The sequence below is a fragment of the Canis aureus genome, unplaced genomic scaffold, assembly GCF_053574225.1.
Source record: "Canis aureus isolate CA01 unplaced genomic scaffold, VMU_Caureus_v.1.0 ptg000212l_RagTag, whole genome shotgun sequence".
In the NCBI taxonomy this organism is placed as follows: domain Eukaryota; kingdom Metazoa; phylum Chordata; class Mammalia; order Carnivora; family Canidae; genus Canis; species Canis aureus.
The window spans coordinates 109,380-121,282 of record NW_027554483.1 but is presented as its reverse complement, the minus strand read 5'-3'; the positions used below and the strand labels follow the sequence as shown (position 1 = coordinate 121,282).

Genomic DNA, 11,903 nt, shown 5'->3' with positions numbered 1-11,903 from the left:
ATTACACTAGCATAGTGGGGTTTTTTCAATTCTCAAGACAAAGGATGATATTGATATTTTAATGTCAACTTCCCACTTTTAAAGATATTTATTTAAAACAGTAGAGAATGTGTATCAGGACATAAAAGCCAAGGAAAAGTAAAATCCCAAGGAAGATATATAATTGTTTCGAACTTATCAAGATTTTGCAGAAAATCAAATATAAGAATAAAATATACCACACAGATATAAAAATAATTAAGTCTCCATGAACTAATATATAAAGTTGACTAAAATAATCTTTCAAGTATTTGCTACATTTAAATGGAAGAAGCAGAGAAGAAATTAGTCAAATTTGAGAATGTTGGGATGCCTGGGTATCTCAGTGGTTGGGCGTCCGCTTTCAGCTCAGGGCATGATCCCGGGGTCCTGGGATCTAGTCCCAAATCAGACTCCCAAAGGGGAGCCTGCTTCTCTCTCTTCCTGTGTCTCTGCCCCTCTCTCTGTGTCTCTCATGAATAAATAAGAAAAATATTTTTTAAAATGTTTTTAAAAATTGAGAATGCTTACAATGGAACAGAAAAATAAAATGCTTGCTTCACCTGCTGTTTCCTTAAAGTATAAATAAAGGGATTCAAAAGTGGAGCAACAGAAGTATTGAGAACTGCCACTCCCTTCATCAAGGATATCCTCTGTTTGACTGAGGGTTTAAGGTACATAAAGATGCAGCTGCCATATGAGAGGGAGATGACAATCATGTGAGAAGAACAGGTGGAGAAAGCTTTTTTCTCTGGTTGGCAGAAGGAATTTTTAAAATTGTCAGGGCAATATATGTGTATGATAGAATTACGAATGCCAAAGTGACCAGCAGAGTCACCAAAGCTAAGATGAAACTCATCATTTCCAACACGTGTCTGTCCGTGCAGGAGATCTGCAGGAGGGGAGCAGTGTCACAGTAGAAATGATCAATGACACTGGAATCACAGAAGTCCAGGCGTAAGCCTAAAATGAGTCCTGGAAAGATGATGAGGAAACCAGTGATCCAAGAGCTAAGGACTAGCTGGATACAGATTTTGCTGCTCATAATGGTTGCGTAATGCAGGGGCTTGCAGATGGCGACATAACGATCGTAGGACATGACAGCCAGGAGGTAACATTCAGATGCTACAAGAAGGAAGGCAAAGCAACTGAGTTGCACAACAGTTATAGGAAATGGTTTTGGGGAACCCTGGGTGGCGCAGCGGTTTGGCGCCTGTCTTTGGCCCAGTGCATGATCCTGCAGACCCGGGATCGAATCCCACATCGGGCTCCCGGCATGGAGCCTGCTTCTCCCTCTGCCTGTGTCTCTGCCTCTCTCTCTCTCTCTGTGTGACTATCATAAATAAATAAAAATTTAAAAAAAAAGGAAATGGTTTTGTCACCAGTTGCCATGCTTACAAGCAATTTGAGGATGCAGACTGTCGTATAAGAAATTTCTAAGAAAGAAAAATTTCGAAGAAAGAAATACATAGGGGTCTTGAGATGTGAGTCCAGCAAAGTGAGGGTAATAACTAAGTTGCCTGAGATGCTTAGCAAGTAGGTGAGGAGCAGGAAGACAAATAGCACAATCTTCAGTTTTGGGTCCTCCGTCAATGCTGCTAAGATATATACTGTCACAGTTGTATGGTTTTCCATCTTGACCTCTTTATATGCTTCTGCTCTGGTAAAAATATTGAGAAAACAATATGCACAGGAACCAATAGTAAATTATGAAGACAATTATGTCAGAATATTAGTAGTTGCTATTGATTATACATACTAATAGGGCACATTTTTGAAATGACTAATGTAAGATAAAGTAACAAAAACTAGTACTTATATTTTTTATTATTTTTATTACTTTATTTTTGAGGAAAGACAAATATTTTCTACAAATCTGATGAATAAAAAACTATCTTATAAATCATCTTTGTAGTCTGGCTTAGATTTATGGTAATGAGGTAAAGAAATTAACAAGCATGTGAAAAAATTATTTCTACTTTTCTCAGTATGTAAGCGCTAAGATGTCACAGTACTACTCAGCCTGATGACTGTATAAATATCATTGCCTCATGGAACTGACCATGAGTGCAACAGAGAAACAAGGTGATATATAAATACTTGTGATGGTTGAAAATAGAAATCAAGCTTAGATTTAAGTTTAATTCTGGAAGTAATTCCGGGTAACAACTGTAACTCTTCCCTGGTTTGGCCTGCGCTGCCTCTACTTAGATAATGAACACTCTATCTTGGTCCTGATTTTTTTATTCCTATAAATCAGTGTTTTGTCCCTATTCCATCTCTTCATTTCTTCACTTTTACTGCCTCCTATGCCAATATTAAACTTATCTGATTGCATACTAAAACTGACTTGAACAGAATTAAACAAATTCAGTGTTTCTTCTGGTTATAGTTCTGAAAACGGGAAGAGAATAAGAATAATGAAGTGAAATGCAAAATAAAGTAAATAAGTGTTCAAAGAGAAGGGAAATAGAGAAGAAAAAGTAAAAAAAGAAGGAAGACAAAAGAAGTAGAAAAGCGGTAAGACACTAAGGGAAGACGATAAAGAGAAAAACTTACCATTAAGATTGGATTTTTCTTCAGATGTGACAGTGACTGGTATTTAGCTCTGGGCCTCTTACCTGATAGATAGAAATGAGTTACATCAAAGCTGTAATTTACCTCCACCAAGGGGAATACAGAGAAAAAACTCTGGCAAATTTTACTCAGATGATCAGTCACTTGGCAAGTGTTTTTAGACGCTTGCAAGTAATGCTGACTGCCCCCAAATAATGTGGTAAGTCCACAGATAAGCCCGTGCAAATGGAGTTGACTATGTGGTTGAATATTACATAAGCTCTCAATAAGCTAAATGTCATGAAAACTCCTAGCTATAAACATTTCATCCCTTGAGGGCAATTTTCTTGTTTGATGACTTCATTATCAGTTACCCTTCTCGAAGGAGTTCATCATCAATATGAATCACTTATTAAACAATTTTTTTAGTTTCATTGGTAGAATTTAGTGTATTCATGTGCTGCATACAGCACCTGATGCTCATTAACATCAAGGGCCGTCCTTAGTGCCCATCCCTGCACCCATCTTCCCTCCAGAAATCCTCAGTTTGCTCCCTGTAGTTAAGTTTCTTATGGTTTGCCCCTCTCTAATTTTTTATCTTATTTTATTTTTCCCTCTACTCCCCTATGTTCATTTGTTTCTTAAATTCCACATGAGTGAAATCATATGATAATTGTCTTTCTCTGACAGATTTATTTCGCTTAGCATAATACCCTCTAGTTCCATCCACGTCATTGCAAATGGCAAGATTTCATTATTATTGTTATTGTTTTTAATAAATTTATTTTTTATTGGTCTTCAATTTGCAACACCAACCCAAAGCCTAACACTAACATTAAGCATAGTTCCATTTGGAACTTAGGTGTGACATGCCATCGTGTTGGATGTATCGTGTTGGTCAAAACCCATCACGAAACACCTCGCGGTGACACAGGGATATTTAAGCCACAGGTCATTATCGCTGGGAGCCATTGTGAAGGCTGCGACCCCCAGGCCCAGAAGGAGGCACCTCTGTCTCATTCAAAATAGAACAGGACACAATTGGACGGTTTGACTACAGAAGATCACCATGTCTGCATCTTAGAGCATTCCCACCCCATCATGGTGCCCCCATTGAAATGAGGCCGGAGGTCAAGTGAAAACTGTCGAATCCAGGCCACTTTCACCTGGTACTCCATGCCACATCTCACCTCTTCATGTCAGTCCACCATCCTTAAAATTTGCGCCTCAGACACACAGGACACCAGCTCACGTGCATTTCAGATATTCATAGACCCCTGATGATGTCCCTAGGAAGAGGATTCTGACTGTTCGATCACTGTGCAGGTTGGGAACCTGTGGACTATATGAGAGACATGGTGGGTTAGATAGGTCACAGATCTGCGAAGCCAAGCACAGAAAGAAAGGTCTGAATTCAGCTCCATCTCCAGAAATGTAGGACCTTCCTTGCATTTTCAGAGAGTTGTGGCTATGGCATTTTTGGCTGCGGATGTAATGTTAACGAGATAACGTGGGGCAAGCAGTCATCTGCCAAGAAGGGGCTCTGGATAGGTCTGACTGAAGGGAGGGGCCCAAGAGCTGGAATCTTGAAAAAGTGACGTCACTACCTTGGGGACAAGCGTGTGACGGATTTAGAACTCTGGTAACCAGGAAGCTGCATTGAACAATGTCCCTCTTTCCAGTGCACTTAACTGGAGCTGGTCAGGAGAACAAGACCTTCTGTTGCTGTTGCCCTACTTTCAGTGGCTCTGGGCTTAAGAGAGTCCAGAAAGAGAGATGTTCATGCCACTATGGACGTCAGTTCGGCCCTCTTTCCGAAGCTTCTGGTGATGTGCGGGAGTCTTCAACAGGTACCACAAGGCACCTTGTGGGAGGCTAATGGAGAGCAGACCACACTGTAATCTCAGCTGAGGGGGATCGCACCTCTTTCACCCTCATTGGTGTGTGTCCCTTTACGTATGTGTAAAAGGGTGTGTTAGTGTGAGATTGTGTGTGTGTGTGTGTGTGTGTGTGTAGAGGGGACAGAGGAGAGGAACATGCCCTTCCTGGGCAGAAATCAGCTGCCATGGTTTGGAAGTCTGACACATCTTTGGTGTTCAGACTCCAGGTCATAGCAGGCAAGATGAGAAGGTGAGTGCTGAGGGCCAAGCTCAACCTCAAGGATGTTAAGTCATGAGCGCAAGAGTGTCTTTCATCTGGCTTCTCCTTGCCAGATGTCCCTTCAGCTGCCCCTGTGCTGTGAAGCAGAGAACACGATTTCTAAAGGGGTGTTCCCTTGTTGTGATGTGGAGGGAGTACCCTAATGTCTCTAGGCCCTGTACATACGGGGCACTGTATTTGCAGAGCTGCACCCAGGAGATCTTGGAGGAGATGTTCTGTGGCTTCAACTCTTCTAACTCCCTAGACAATGATCGGGTGCACCAGGCAAACAAGGAGCAGTGCTGTTCTGAAGTGAGAATGGGAAGAGGGTTCTCCATAGAGAGATGGCCACCACGCACACATGGAGAGAAACCTGGGGCCCTCCCATAGTGGTTACACACCAGTGCCGCACAGGCCCAAATGCAAAGAGACCTGAACCTCCACCCCTAACCTCCGGCTGTGTCTGAGGTGATAAGACTCTATTCCCCTAGGTTGGAGAGGTGCAGAATAGATTTCATGCTTTTGAGGAGTGGGGGTGGTTTGTTTTTTTTCACTCAGAGCACTGAGTGTCTTTGCGTTCAGTATCATTTTCCTTATTGCACCCATGCGCCCCAGGTATCCTGTGTAGAATGCAGCTTCACTGTCGTTGCACAACGTCTGCTGGCCTCAGAAAAGATCACACTGAAGACGGTGATTTAAGACAAAAGGAAGGGTGGGATGAAGCCATTCTCTTTCTTTATCTCTAAGGTGTCATGTGCCAGAACACATCTGATCATTGTAGGCCAAATGGGTCATGAGCAGTGTCCTTAGAGGTCCTCGTAGTACTCTATCAATGATGCCGTCTGCCACAGTGATTCAGCCATTCAAGGCCCTTGGCATTGACATGATGCCTTTCTCTTGCTATGTCTCCTGTGCTGCAAGGAGCACCTTGTGTGTCCCCACAAATTGTTTCAGTTGCTTAATCTGCGATAACCTGGAAGCCCAGTTTGGGTGGAAGCCCTCTGATGCCTCCTGACCCAAGTAGCTGGCCCTGTCTTTTTTGTAGAAATCCACACAGGAAATCTAGGATGAGGCTTAACCCTGACCCTGACCCTAATCCTGACCCTTAAAACTGAGGCCTTACCTGACCCTTTCACTGAGGCCTAACCCTGAGGCCTAACCCTGACACTGACACTAACCCTAACCCTGACCCTATACCTGAGGCCGAACCCTGACCCTATGCCTGAGGTCTAACCCTGAGGCTTAAACCTGACCATAACACTGACCATAACCCTAATCCTGAGGCCTAACCCTGAGGCCTAACGCTCACCTTAACCCTGAGGCTTAACCCCTAACCCTGATGCTAAACCTGAGGCCTAACACTAACCCTATCCCTGAGGCCTAACCCTGACCCTAACCCTAACCCCAAACCTGATGCTAACCCTGAGGCCTAACCCTGAGGCCTAACCCTGACCCTATCCCTGACTCTAACTCTTACCCTGAAGCCTAACTCTGAAGCCTCACCTTAACCCTAACCCTGAGGCCTAACCCCTAACCTTGAGACCTAACTTGGATGCCTACCGCTTACCGTAACACTGAGCACTAACCCCTAAACCTGTGGCCTAACCCTGTCCCTAACCCATAACCCTAACCCTGGGGCCTAAATCCTAACCCTAACCCTGAGGCCTAAACCCTAAACTTAACCCTAAGGCCTACCCTAACCCTAACTCTGAGGCATAACCCCTAACCCTAACCCTGAGGCCTAAACCTAACCCATAACCCAGAGGCCTAATCTTAACAACTAACCCTGAGGCCTAACACTAAACCCTAACTCTGAGACCTAACCCTAACCCTAACCCTGACCCTAAACCTAACCCTAAACCTAACCCTAACCCTGACCCTGACACTAACCCTATCCCTAACCCTAATCCTGAAGCCTAACACTGAGGCCGCACCCTGAGGCCTAACACTGAAGCCTAACCATGATCGCAACCTTAACTCCTAACCCTGAGGCCTAACACCTAGACCTAACCCTGAGGCCTAAACCTAAATCCTAACCTTGAAGCCTAACCCTAACCCTAACCCTGAGGCCTAAACTTAAACCTGAGGCCAAACCCCGAGGCTTAACCTAAACCCTAACCCTTAGGGCTAACCTTAACACTGACCACAGGCCTAACCCTAACCCCTAGGCCTAACATCTAAACCTAAACCTAACCCTAACCCTAACCCTAACAATAACCCTGAGGCCTAACACTAAGCCCTAACTATGAGGCCTAACCCTGACCTCAAACCCTGAGGCCTAACCCTAACCCTAATCCTGATGCCTAATGCTAACCTAAGCCTAACTCTAACCCTGGCCCTATCCCTGAGGCCTAACACTGAGGCCGAACCCTAACCCTAACCCTGACCCTAACCCTAACCCTAACCTTAACCCTGACCCTGACCCTAACGCTGACCCTGACCCTGACCCTAACCCTAAACCTAACCCTGACCCTGACCCTGATGCTAACTTTAAACCTAACCCTAACCCTAACCCTGAGGCCTAACCCCTAGTCCTAACCCTGAGGCCTAAACCTAAACACTAACCCTGATGCCTTACCCTAACCACTAACCCTGAGGCCTAAACCTAACCCTAACCCTAGGGCCTTACCCTGAGGCCTAACTCTGAGGCCTAACCTTGAGGCCTAAACCTAAGCCAAACCCTGAGGCCTAACCATGAGGCCTAACCGTGAGGCCTAAACCTAACCCTAACCCTTAGGCCTAACCCTAACACTGACCCCAGGCCTAACCTTAAACCTAACCCCTAAACCCTAACCCTAACTCTAACCCCTAGGCCTAAACCCTCAACATAACCCATCGGCCTAAACTCTAACAATAATGCTGAGGCCTAACCCTAACCCCTAACCCTGAGGCCTAACCGTAACCACTAACTCTGAGGCTTCGCCCTAACTCTAACTCTGACCCTAACCCTAACCCTCACCTTAACCCTGACCCTGACCCTAAATTTAACCCTGTCCCTATCCCTAATCCTAACTCAAACCCTGACCCTAACCCTAACCCTGACCCTGACCCTAATCCTAACCTTAACATTAACCCTAACCCTAACCTTGAGAACTAACACTGAGACCTAACCCTGAGGCCTATACTTAATCTTAACCCTAACACCTAACCCTGAGACCTAACCTGTAGACCTAACACTGAGGCCTAAACCTAAACCCTAACCCTGCGGCCTAACCCTAACCCTAACCCTGAGGCCTAAACCTAACCCCTAACCCTAAGGCCTAACCCTAACCCCTTACACTAACCCTAACCCTGAAGCCTAACTCTAACCCTAACCCTAATGCTAAATGTGACCCTGACCCTAACCCTAACCTTAACCCTTACCCTAATCCTAACCCTAACACACTGAGGCCTAACCCTGAGGCCTAACCCTGAGGCCGAACCCTAACCCTAACCCTAACCTGTAACCCTAAGGCCAAACCTCTAGGCTTAACCCTGAGGCCTAAACCTAAACCCTAAACCTGAAGCCTAACCCTGAGGCCTAACCGTGAGGCCGAAACCTAAACCTGAACCCTTAGGCCTAACCCTAACACTGAACCCAGGTCTAACCCTAACCCTCAGCATAAACCCTAACTCTAACCCTATTCCCTAGGCCTAACCCCTAACCTTAACCACTCAGCATAACTCATAACACTAACCCTGAGGATTAACCCAAACCCCTAACCCTGTGGCCTAACCCTCACCCCTAACCTTGAGGCCAAATTCTAACCCTAACCCTGAGGCCTAAACATAATCCTAACCCTAACCCCTTACCTTAAACCTAACCCTGACCCTAAGGCCTAACCCATAACCCTAACCCCTCGGCCTAACCGCTAAGCCTAATGCAGAGGTCTAACACTAACCCCTAACCCTGAGGCCTAAACCTCACCCCTAAACCTGAGGCCTAACCCTAACCGTAAACCTGAGGACTAACCCTAACCTTAACCCTGAAGCCTAACTTTAAATATAACCCTAACCCCTAACCCTAACCCTCACCCTGAAGCCTAACCCTAACCCTAATCCTGAAGCCTAACCCTAACCCTAACCCTGAGGCCTAACCCTAACCTGAAACATAGATCAATTTGGAAAGTAGATGTGACATGCCATTGAGTTGGATGTATTGTGTTGCTCAGGAACCGTCACCAAGCACCTCGGGTGACACAGGGATATTTATGCCACAGGTCATTATCGCTAGGAGCCATGGTGAAGGCTGTGACCCCCAGAGCCCAGAAGGAGGCACCTCTGTCTCATTCAAAATAGAACAGGATACAATTGGACGGTTTGACTACAGAAGATCACCATGCCTGCATCTTAGAGCATTCCCACCTCATCATGGTGCCCCCATTGAAATGAGGCCGGAGGTCAAGTGAAAACTGTGGAACCCAGGCCACTTTCAACTGGTACTCCATGCCACATCTCACCTCTTCATGTCAATCCACCATCCTGAAAATTTGTGCCTCAGATACACAGGGCACCAGCTCGCGTGCGTTGCAGATATCATTCATAGACCCACGATGATGTCCCTAGGAAGAAGATTCTGACTCTTCTATCACTGTGCAGGTTGGGAACCTGTGGACTATATGAGAGACACGGTGGGATAGATAGGTCACAGATCTGGGAAGCCAAACACAGAAAGAAAGTTCTGAATTCAGCTCCGTGTCTAGAAAAGTAGGATCTTCCTTGCATTTTCAGAGAGTTGTGGCTATGGCATTTTTGGCTGCGGATGTAAAGTTAACGAGATAACGTGGGGCAAGCAGTCATCTGCCAAGAAGGGGCTCTGGATATATGTGACTGAGGGGAGGGGCCCACGGGCTGGAATCTTGAGAAAGTGACGTCACTACCTTGGGGACAAGCGTGTAACGGATTTAGAACTCTGGTAACCAGGAAGCTGCGTTGAACAATGTCCCTCTTTCCAGCACACTTAACTGGAGCCGGTCAGGAGAACAAGACCTTCTGTTGCTGTTGCCCTACTTTCAGTGGCTCTGGGCTTAGGAGAGTCCAGAAAGAGAGATGTTCATGCCGCTATGGACGTCAGTTTGGCCCTCTTTCCGAAGCTTCTGGTTGTGTGGGGGAGAACTCAACAGGTACCTCAAGGAAGGTACCTTGGGGGAGGCCAATGGAGAGCAGGCCACACTGTAATCTCAGCTGAACGGGGTCGCACCTCTTTCACTGTCATTGAGTGTGTGTACATTTGTGTATGTGCAAGAGGATGTGTGTTTGAGACTACTGTGTTGTGTGTGTGTGTGTGTGTGTGTGTGTGTGTGTGTGTGTGTGTGTATAGGAGACAGAGGAGAGGAACATGCCCTTCCTGGGTATAAACCAGCTGCTACGGATTGGAAGCCTGACACATCTTTGCTGTTCAGACGCCAGGTCATAGCAGGCAAGATGAGAAGGTGAGTGCTGAGGGCCAAGCTCAACCTCAAGGATGTTAAGTCATGAGCGCAAGAGTGTCTTTCATCTGGGTTCTCGTTTCCAGATGTCCCTTCAGCTGCCCCTGTGCTGTGAAGCAGAGAACACGATTTCTAAAGGGGATGTCCCCTTGTTGTGATGTGGAGGGAGTACCCTAATGTCTCTTGGCCCTGTACATACAGGGCACTGTATTTGCAGAGCTGCACCCAGGAGATCTTGGAGGAGATGTTCTGTGGCTTCAACTCTTCTAACTCCCTTGACAATGATTGGGTGCTCCAGGCAAACAAGGAGCAGTGATGTTCTGAGGTGAGAATGGGAAGAGGGTACTCCACAGAGAGATGGCCCCCAACAAATATAGAGAGAAACCTGGAGCCCTCCCGTAGTGGTTACACACGAGTGCTGCACAGGCCCAACCGCAAAGAGACCTGGACCTCCACCCCTAACCTCCGGCTACATCTGAGGTATAAAACACTGTTCTCCTAGGTTAGAATGGTGCAGAATAGATTTCATGCTTTTGAGGAGGGGGTGTGGTTTTTTTTTTCACTCAGAACAATGAGTATTTTGAGATTCACTACCATTTTCCTTATTTCACCCATGCGCCCCAGGGATCCTGTGTAGAACGCAGCTCCACTGTCATTGCACAACGTCTGCAGGCTCACGAGAGATCATACTAAAGAAGGTGATTTAAGACAAAAGCAAGGGTGGGATGAAGCCATTCTCTATGTTTATCTCTAAGCTGTCATGTGTCAGTACACATCAGCCCATTGCCTGCCCAATGGGTCATGATCTGTGTCTTTAGAGGTCCTCGTAATACACCATCAATGGGACCTTCTGCCACAGTGATTCAGGCATTCAAGGCCTTTGGAACTTGACATGATGCCATTCTCTTGCCATGTCTGTCGTGCTGTAAAGAGCACCTTGGGTGTCCCCACAGACAGTTTAATTTGCTAGATCTGCCATTACCTCGAATCCCAGTTTGGCTGGAAGCCCTCAATGCCTCCTGACCTAAGATACTGACTTTGCCTTTTTTTTAGAGATCCACACAGGAAATCTTGCATGAGTTGCTCCAAGGGTTCAATTCTCCATCTACCCCCAAGAAGCACAGGTGCATCAGGCCACCGACTACAAGCATGGCCGGTCTGGGCTGAGAACCAGTCCCATTCATGGGGAAAGTCAGGACCCACAGATGATCAAGGCAATCCAAGGAACGGGACTAATAACAACTGGCTCCCCTGGGGCCTGCTGGAGAAAGTGCTCTCCCCTGATCCTTCCTCCATAGGTCAGGAACAGACCAAGGTACATCAGCTTAGGGGACATGCCAGGGAGCCCATGCTTTGGTCTCTTCTCAGGCCCAATCTGTGGGATTTTGAGCAGCATTTGAGGTGCTAACTCTCTGTGTTCTATGTGCAGTGGGATGCTTACAGATGACTCCATGGAATACTGGTCTTCGTAAAAGCTCTGAGTTGAGAGAAATGTGAGTGTTGTGCAGCTATTCGTGTGTGTTGAAGTTTCCAATGCTGTGCCCTACGTCTGAACCAACCAATGGTACTTTGAAGCCTAAAACCTTTTTCTGTGTGGGCCCTGAAATCCTTTGTCCTGTACAACTTCCTGAGGGGATTGGTGTCTCTGGGCTGAGTGCCAGACCCTGATCTTCCCAGTGGCTTGTGGTTTGGAAGCTGACAACAGTGCCCCTCCTTGTGTCTCTGGTGTGGAAAGGAATCATCCACCCTGACAACAGATGAGTCCTGGGCCATGGGGACGCT

General features: G+C 46.3%; 1 long non-coding RNA gene and 1 pseudogene across 1 annotated transcript; one reads left to right on the top strand and one right to left on the bottom strand.

Annotated features, from left to right (window-relative positions):
• Window positions 1-495: 495 nt before the first annotated feature.
• LOC144309851 (olfactory receptor 6C74-like) lies at window positions 496-1,653 on the bottom strand (annotated as a pseudogene).
• Window positions 1,654-9,634: 7,981 nt separating this feature from the next.
• LOC144309849 (uncharacterized) lies at window positions 9,635-11,619 on the top strand. Its single transcript, XR_013375743.1, has 5 exons — window positions 9,635-10,124; window positions 10,323-10,446; window positions 10,746-10,819; window positions 11,175-11,436; window positions 11,551-11,619. It is a non-coding gene; the product is annotated as an uncharacterized LOC144309849 (long non-coding RNA).
• The last annotated feature ends 284 nt before the right edge of the window (window positions 11,620-11,903 follow it).